Source organism: Anastrepha obliqua, chromosome 1 (genome assembly GCF_027943255.1).
Source record: "Anastrepha obliqua isolate idAnaObli1 chromosome 1, idAnaObli1_1.0, whole genome shotgun sequence".
NCBI lineage: Eukaryota > Metazoa > Arthropoda > Insecta > Diptera > Tephritidae > Anastrepha > Anastrepha obliqua.
Genome location: NC_072892.1, coordinates 4,932,585 through 4,940,041, shown reverse-complemented (window position 1 = coordinate 4,940,041; position 7,457 = coordinate 4,932,585).

Below are 7,457 nucleotides of genomic sequence, written 5' to 3'. Positions count from 1 at the left end.
TTTATGCAAACGGGCGGCAATGTCGCATTCAATAGAAAAAGAAGCTCCTAACGATAACAACAACAAAACAAACACATGCACGCGCATATTCGAAAGATATTCAAAAATAAACTCTCATACTTTCTCTGAACTATACTTAACAAAAACAAAAAAACCTATATATTTAATTAATTATTAAATAGAAGTAATTAATGACAAACATAAAAATCAATCGGAAACAATAAACAAAATATCAATAAAACAAAACAAAGAAAATATTTTTATTGATTTATTAAGAGCAAATTAAGTGAACATTTTTAGAAATATGGTAAAAAATATATTTGATGAACATTTACGGTAATACTTTGGTTTAGTGAAACAATAGGTGCTTCCATATAGTTGGAACTAATTTATTATTTAAAACCATATATTTTCATTATTTTATTAAGCAAAAGCAATGTTATGCCCAGTTGGCAGAATTCATATGTGTTACACGTATAGGAAAAGAAAAATATTTAAAAACAAAAGAAACAACTAAATTCAGTCGCTTCTTACACACACACACAACTCCAATTAATTTATTATATTCAAACCCTTTTGAATAGTGAATGAACAGTTAATATTTGATTAGCTGCTCCCCTTTTATTTTTCATCGTTTCTAAGTTTACCACATACATACAGCTATGGTCAAACGTTTAGCGCACTTAAAAAGAGTTCAATATAATGCTCGATTAAATGATATGAAACCAAATTGAATCCAGTTTTTTTAACTAAATATATTTTACACTTTATTATAAGACGAAATAACTTAAAGTAGACAGTTTTCCCTAGTAAAAATATGATAAAATATAAGTAATTCTTATTTGGTCATAGTGGGATTTGGACAAAGACTTAGCGCTGTTTTGATTTCTGTAAAAAATATGAAATATTTGTAAGAATTGAGAAAAGATTGTTGACTATTATTATTTACCTCATCAATATTTGGTAGAATAGCCGTTATTCTTTATAACTGATTCACACCTGCGTGGTAAACTCTCTATTAATTTTTGGCACCTGTCCGAAGGAATAGAGTTCCATGCTTCCTTGGATTTAAATCCGGACTTTCTGCTGGCCAATCGAGCTGGGTAATATTTTCCTGCGAAAGCCAGTTTTTGACCACTCTCGCAGTATGTTTGGGATCGTTGTCGTGCATAAATATCCAATTTACTGGCATAAACTCGAAAGAATATGGCTCCATATTATTTCTAAGTATATTCAGATACATATGCTTATCCATATTTCCTTCTATCTTGACCAGCGGCCCAACCCCGCGCCACTATAAAGACCCCCAAACTTTTAAATTCCCACCGCCATGCTTCACCGTGCTTTTTGTGTACCGTGGATTGGTTTCCTGATTTTTTTCACGATGTACATACGTTTTTCCATCAGGACCGATGCGGTTTATTTTAGTTTCATCCGTAAAAAGTACTCGTTTCCAAAACTCTGTCTTTTCGAAGAGGTGCCTACGCGCGAATGATAAACGCGCTTTAATATTCTTTTTTGATAGGAGCGGTTTTTTTCTGCTTATGCGACCAAATATTTTATTTTCATTTAGACGCCTTCGCACGAACTTACTGGACACAACTAAGCCTAATTCTGCCCTTACTTCAGCCGCTATCGTTCGTGAAGACATAAAAGGATCTGATCGACTTTTCCTTACAATTATTTGATCCTCACGGGGGAACTTTTACGTGGCGGAGCTTTACGAATTTTTTTTGTTTTAATAAATTAGCATCCGACTTGACATCTCTGATGGCATTGTATACCATTTTTCTTGAACAATGCACTATTCTGGAAATCTTCACTTGATTGGTCCCCATTTGGTAAAGGTTCCATATTATTTATCATCTTTGTTCAACTGAACAACACTTTCCTCTAGCCATTTTAGTAAAAATTTAAATAATAGACGTTATTAATTAAATTTTCACCACAAAAAATAGTTATTTGCCGAACCGATCGCATGTAAGAGAAAAACATGAGTAAGTGCGCTAAATAGTTTTCCAACGTAATTGAGACAGAACTCAAGAAAAAATAAGCAATAACAAATACGAAAGAATTATAACGGTTATTTTTTGGGCATTTGAAGAGACCCATAAATAACTCTTATCATGCTGAAAACAAAATTAGGAAAATTTGCACTCTCTTAGAAGTAACTGCATTATTTATCAGTATAATGTAAAGTGCGCTAAATGTCTGACCATAGCTGTACATATGTTTTTATTTAAAATACATACATAGCAATATAAAGTAAGCACAGTTTTTTACTAGCAGATATTCCCTGTGAATAGCTGATGCAACATAATTGTAAAAGTGACTGCAAGTGACAGGCCGTAATGCCATCAATCATGAAAATGTCCTTTATTTGTGATATAAAAACCCATTTTATAATTTCATTGATCCGAATTTAATCGAATTCTTGCTTTATTATTACTGTGAAGGCTTAGTTACATCACGTTAGACTTACTGCAAATATATAACAAAAAAAAAATGAAAAAATAGTACCAAAAAATAATGTTTTATTTAAGAATAACGCTTAAGTCGGTAAAAAAGTAAATGGCTTTACAATAGTGGCACCTAAATGTTAGTAGTGAATAATTCCTAGACGGTACCTTTTTTATGTCATCTTTGACTTTTGTCGAGTAGACAGATGTGCAATTTTATATTAGAACAACGCGTTAAATTTATTGAAACTTATGAAAATGTTCGATCTTTAAGAACAACATATCGCAAAATTTGTAATTTCTTTGGTGGAAATAATCCCCGATTATTCTTATTTCTCAGGAAAGCGCAGAAAAGATGGAACTCCATTCCTTCATGTGCTATTTCGAAAACCCTGTGGCGCCAGTATAATATATATTATATATATACAGGGTGATATGAAGTGTTACCAACTTCACACTTCTTGTATCTGTAAAACAGCTCATGACATCAACGTCAAAATTGTTCTAATGACAGTTCAATATATTGTTTATAAGCCATCAAAAGCATTTGCGTCTCAGTTTTGTTGAATTTTTTTTCTGTGATGGAGTTCAAACGTAATAGAGTGATTGTGAAAATCACAACCAGCCATTGTTCGTGAGCTCAGTCACCTCAAAGGGAATAAAATGTTTATGTATCGCACTATAAAACGTTACAATGATACTGGTAGCATTGCAAAACCCTCTGGAGGTGGACCAAATATACCGCAAGAACGCCAGAAATGGTTCGGAAAGTGAAGGCTCGACTTGAAAGAAATCCACGTCGAAGTGGAAGAAAAATGGCCAAAGAACTCAAAATATCGCAAGACAGCATTCGACGCATATTGAAAAATGAGCTCAAGGTCAAGGCTTACAAGTTCCAAAAAGCACACGATCTTTCACACCAGCAAAACAAAGTTCGGTGCGAAAGAGCAAAGGAGTTGTTGCGCTTTCACGAACGTGCCGAATTTCCTAACATTGTGTTTTCTGATGAAAAAAATTTCCCAATTGAGCAGTTCATAAATACTCAAAACGATCGTGTTTATCTTACCGAACGCTCATACGAGAATTTGAGCCTACGTATGGCCACTCGAAATAATTTCCCATCGCAAGTAATGGTTTGGGCCCCAGTGACCGCTGATGGACGTTCTCCAATCGTTTTTATTGAGCCTGGTGTCAAAGTTAATGCGACTTATTACACTAGTTTACACCAAAAATGGTCCTCGACCAAAAGGTGTTTTTTATACTAATTTGAGGTCGCTGAAACCAAAAATGAATTTAATTTTTTTTTTTTTCAAAGAACGGTTTCCGAGATATTCCCAAAAAACCTGTTTTTTGGGTAATAGTGCAGTTATTACTTGCAATCTCGAAAACAGTGCGCGCCATTTCTTTAAAGTGCATCAATTTCGAAAGGCACATACATAACCTACATGGCAATACATAATTCGTGTCAATGGAAGTCGTAGTTTTCGCAAAACAGCTGTTGGAAGTTAAAAAAAAGGCATTTTTGACGTTTTTTACTAAATTATCAAAGTTTATTAACTTTTTTCTGGAACAAAAAATTTTTTTATATCGACATAAAATAGGTTTTCTGAAAGACAATTTTCTCACCTACATTTGAAGTCTAAGTTTGTCTGAATCGACGAAAAATGGTAGAAGTTATGACCCATAAAGTCAACACGTGTGATTTTGCAGCTTTTGACTTGGCTATGTTTGAGGTCGAAAATACGTTTTTACTCTCGAACTTCTTCTTTTATGTTGCACGGAATCTTCACGAAGTTGCATTCAGCAGTAGTCGCTCATCATTCCTTGATCCCAAAAGCCCTCATAACGCTTTTCAATCGTAGCAATATCTTGATGAAATCGCTCGCCTTGTTCATCACTTTCAGCCCCCAAATTCGGAGGAAAAAAATCCAAATGACTGTGAAGTAGGTGCATTTTTAACGACATGCGAGCACCTGTTAACAAAATAAAGTTAATTGTAAATTTTCCAATAATTTTCCAATCAATTTATATGATAAATATATTTTGGAGTATGTACGTTTAACAATACTAACCAATACTTTTAAAGTGTTTCATCATTGTATGAATCAACTGACGGTCGTTGTTGCTCCTGTTGTTTCCCAAGAATCCATGAACAACTTTTTGGAAAGATTTCGAAGCTTTAGCTTCGGAACTGTCAAGGCATTGTTGAAATTCTGTGTCCGTAAACAATTTCTTTATCTGTGGACCGACGAATATACCCGCTTTGATTTTCTCTGTTGATAATCTTGGGAACTTGGTTTTCAAGTATTTAAGGGCTGTGTTTTCCGGTTTTTTTGTCAAAGCTTTCACAAAATTTTTCATTAGCCCAAGTTTTATATGCAAAGGGGGGAAAATAACTTTTTTTCTCAACAAGTGCTTTTTTGGTAACGTTGTTTTTTCCCACGACATGCTCCATACGCTTCGGCCAAACTTGTTGAGTGAAATGTTTGTCATCCGCTCTGCTATCCCAAAGACACAAAAAACAACTGTATTTGGTATAGCCACCCTGCAGACCAGTCAGTAGAGCGACAACTTTCAAGTCACAGCATATTTTCCAGTTATACGAACTGTAGTCAATTAATTGAAGTAGCTCTTTCATTGTCTCATAAGTTTCTTTGACATTCGTAGAATGAGCAACGGGGATCGATGGTTTCTTGTTGCCTTTGTGCAGTAAGACAGCCTTAACACTATACTTGCTACCATCATTGAATAGACGCCACTCATTTGGATCATGAGTTTCTCCAAGTGCCGCAAACAACTTATTAACATTATTGCTGTAGCAAAAATTTTCTGTTTTTGAGAAATACTGTTCGAAATTTTTATTGCGGTTTCGTTAGTATATACGTTACGTTAGTACCTGATTTCAAATAACCGCGTTCCTGTAGACGTGAAGCTAGGAGTTCTGATTTTTCTTTCCATAAGTTGAGATCACGACATAAATCGTTTAATGCTCTCTGATTAATTGGCTCTGCCTTCTGACTCGATGTGCTTGGGGAGCTGCCGACACTCGAAATCGAAGCTGTTATTCCTTGAGAACTGAGGGACTCTGCTTTTGGTGTTGGTGGTTCACGTTTTGGATATTGGGTAGAATGTGGTGCGGTTTTTGTCACTGATGACACTTCGGGATACGTAGCTTTACTATATTTTCCTCCTCGAAGTTTAGTCAGGCAAAATAGCAATCACTCACATGATCAATAGGATTCCTCCACTCAAATGGCTTACCAAAAGATAAGTATGACCGTGAGCCTTTGGTAAATTCGTTCGAACGTGCAGAACATGTAGCGCAGACAGAGTTTGGAGTCCACGTTTTGTCCATATCTTTTGCTCGTAAACCAAAATATTGCTCGTAAGCTGCTAATAAATGCGTGGTCAGCTTTTTTCGAGCACTTTCTTTGAAGATATATAAACCACAAATAAAACATAATTTATCTGGTGCGTGCTTGCACATTTCAGTGTATTTTCTTATAACACAGATCTAAACAAAGAAAAACGAAGTAAGTTCTGCTCTAGTGCAAGGCGCAATCTCAACTGCCCGATCGCCTGACGGACTTACGAAAGGAAGCCTGTATAATTTCATCATCTCATTATTCTATTGCTCTCTTTCTTTCACTTATGTATTCCGCGCCTTACGACCAGGCCTTACTTGACAACAGAGTCCGTCTCTTTTCCTCTGTCGTCGTGCACAAATTTATACTTGCAGAAATATGGCGCCACCGAAAATTGTATACAGACGTGCAATGGTCATACCTACAAGGTCATACCTTTTATTTAGCTAGAATTGGTACAATGGGCAATTAGCTGGAATTGGTACAATGAGCAAATAAGCCTATTCTGCGACACATATATAAGTTAACGTGTCCCGCAGGACATCGTTGAAAAAATTAAAGTTGCGGGCCAACCACTTGGCCCGTTAAGTTATACTTACTTTCGGGATCCTGGAATTAATTGTCTGTTCTTAGTGTTTTACAGTTACTTTATTGTATACTAGCTGGTTGAAGATTACCGGTTAATGCCCACTGGTTCAAGACTGCCCGCGCGGCGGCACACTCAGAACCTTTTATACTAAACTAGCCTTATTCCTACCCTAACTCTGCTGACACAGCGGTTCCCACGATGTTGTGTATTTCGGGTGAAGTTGCTGTCTGCCGGATGCGCGTGTGGATCACGTTGCATTAAGCAGACGCACTGTCAGCATATTTCAATACACAGGTGTGCTTCTGCTGCAGGTGAGCGAGTTAACTGTGGTGTTAACTGCCCCCCCTCTAAATATCTGCGTCCCGCAGATTGACATGCGTATTCCGGGAATCGTCGGGTGTCTCCTTTGCGTAGGTAGCAACAGGCATCGGAATGGTAGGTTGGCGTATCGGAGGGAGGTCAAGGCTTGCTGTTATCTTTCTCCAAATCCAGTAGGAGACCACGGCCAATATGCAAATAAAAAAAGCGTCAACAGCCAAAGAGACATGGAATCTCTGGCCCAGTTTGCCCAGATGGTTGATATTCGTCATGCTCAACTCGTGAACGTATTCTAGACTTGGTTTAAATCCTTGGCTTTTCACGTTGGTAACCGCTGCTGGCAATACCTGCGAGCTCTGCGATGCTCTGTTAGAAAAGGTTTCGTTCTTTACCCAAATTGTCTCATTGCTAAACTGGATGAGGAATGTGCCGTTAAGGACGCTCTTGCGATTATCATTACGAACAGTCCCCTGAAAGTTGGTTAGAAATAATGTACCTTCACTAATTAATTCGATAGTTTCTCCATTTTCAGGTTCGAAGTGGCATTCAGCATCACCTCCCTTAATTAGACGTGCCAGGCATCCATCTTCGGGTAATCTTTGCAGATGGCTCATCTCGCAGATCGTTGAATTTTTGATCGAAGGACATTCACTTATTATGCCGTACGTTTCTTCCTTGCTGACCAACATTTTCGTGTAGTTTGCCACTACCCTCATACCTGCATGA